Raw genomic sequence first — 2232 nt, 5'->3', positions numbered from 1 at the left:
TTGATGGATGTTTTACTACAAAGGCCTAATTGCCATTGGTGGTTAACTCCAGCCCCATCTCCAGCTCCTGTCCGCTCTCCAGAGGTCCAGGGGTGGGACTGAAACTTACCCTCTGATCAGGTGAACAACCCTAGGATCTCTTCAGAGTTGTCTCATTAACATAACAAAAGACAATTTCATTGCTTTATCACCCGAAATTGCAAGGTGTTTTTAGAGCTCTGTTCCAGGAACAGAAACAAGAATAAATAATATATTTCTTTTGCAAATCACACTATCACACTTTTTCCAATGTATGTCGTTTTCATTTATTGGACTGCCATGACTCCTAGAACAAATGTGAAACGGTGGGAGTGAGCATCCTTTCTTTGTTCACAATCTGGGTGAAAGTATTTATTTTTTCTCAGGTGTGATCAAATTCCTTCTGTTCTATAAGAAGTGAGAGTTTTTTTGGTTTCATTTTGTTTTTTATCATGAGCACCTGTTAAGTGCATTTTCTACATCTATTAAGATGATTCTATAGTTTTAAAATTTTTGTTAACATGTTAAACTACATCGATTTCCAAATATTAAACCAATTTAGCAAACTGGGGGTAAATCCCACTTTGTCAAGATATGTTATTCTTTATACATATTACTTGATCTAACTTGCTGCTTTGTTTTATGAAGGAATTATTTTGTCTATGTAAATAATAATAATGGTTTGTAGTCTCCTTTTCTCACGTGTTCAACTGTTTTGGTATCAAGGTAATGTTGGCCTCAGAGAGTGAGCAGGGATGTAGTATTTTCTTTTTAATCTTCTGAAAGAATTTGTGTGGGATTAGTATAATACCTTTAAAATTTTTTGACAAGAGTTATTAATAAAATCATTTTGATCTTGAATATTTTTAAGGAGAATTTTGAGTTAAAATTTAATATCCTGCTTTTAGGGCCATTCAGGTTTTTTATTTCTTGTTAAGTCAGTTTATGATATTCACTTACTGTTCTTTTAATATCCATGAGATCTATAGTGAGGTTCTTTATTTTATTTTATTTTTCATGTCAGATGGGTAATGGGCCAATGTCATAACAAGGTTTAAGGGTGGCACATGTCAGACAATGGTGTAAACACTCAATCCTCATGCTTATGAACTACAAAAGGACCATTATTCTTGATATCCATAGTTCATATCTCGTTTTCTTTAGGATTCTACTAAGGTTTTGTCAATTCCATTGACTTTTTTTTCAAAGAACAATCTTTTTTGTGCTATTTCTTTTTCCCTGTTGCTTTTCAGTTTTCTATTTTATTGACTTTAACTTTTCTTTTCTTTCCTAGTATAAACATTTTAAGCCATAATCTCCTAAGGGATGATTTACATGCATCCTCTGTTTATATGCTGCATTTTAATTATGATTTAGTTTAGATTTTTTTCTTATTTTCTGTTGGTTTTTTTTGAGATATGAGTTCTTATGAAACTATGAAATTTAATTCCCAAATGTTTTGGGCATTTCCAGATGTTTTTTATTTAGTAATTTCTAATTAAATTTTCTTATGATTTCAGTCTTTTGTAATTTATTGAGACTTGGCTAATAGCCTAGAATCTATTCTGTCTTGATAAATGCTCCATGTGTACTTGAACAGGACATATATTTTGCTCTTGATTGGTGGAGTTTTCCAGAAATGTCTGACAATTCAAATTCTTTGATAGTCATTCGGGTCTCCTATATCCATAATAATTTCTGTAGTTTTTTTTAGATCAATTATTGAGAAAAGAGTTTTTGATGTACCACTATAATGTTAGATTTTTTTAATTTTTAAAATTTATTTATTTTTGAGAGAGAGAGATAGAGTGTGAGCAGGGGAGGGGCAGAGGGAGGGGGGACACAGAATTCAAAGCAGGCTCCAGGCTCTGAGCTGTCAGCATAGAGCCTGACACGGGGCTCAAACTCACAAACCTTGAGATGGTGACCTCAGCTGGAGTAGGAATGACCTTAGCTGATGTCGGAGGCTTAACCAACTGAGCTACCCAGGTGCCCCTATAATGTTAGATTATCTATTTTTTCTTTCAATATTATCATATTTTAGCATTGTGCATTTTAAACCTCTACCATTATTCCTTCAAGTATATTTTTTCTCTCCTGCTTTTTCTCTCTTTCTGAGATACCAATTACATGTATGCTAGACTGCTCATTATTGTTTCACACATTACTTAGGATTTAATTCATTTTTATCTTTACTCTGTATGCTTCATTTTG

General features: G+C 33.0%; 1 non-coding gene across 1 annotated transcript; it reads right to left on the bottom strand.

Annotated features, from left to right (window-relative positions):
- Window positions 1–1036: 1036 nt before the first annotated feature.
- Window positions 1037–1140, bottom strand: LOC115272919. The gene has a single exon (XR_003900564.1). It is a non-coding gene; the product is annotated as a small nucleolar RNA U13 (small nucleolar RNA).
- Window positions 1141–2232: the final 1092 nt, after the last annotated feature.

Source organism: Suricata suricatta, chromosome 11, assembly GCF_006229205.1.
Source record: "Suricata suricatta isolate VVHF042 chromosome 11, meerkat_22Aug2017_6uvM2_HiC, whole genome shotgun sequence".
Lineage (NCBI taxonomy): Eukaryota > Metazoa > Chordata > Mammalia > Carnivora > Herpestidae > Suricata > Suricata suricatta.
Note: the sequence above shows the minus strand (reverse complement) of the source record. Positions and strands in the feature narration are given on the sequence as shown.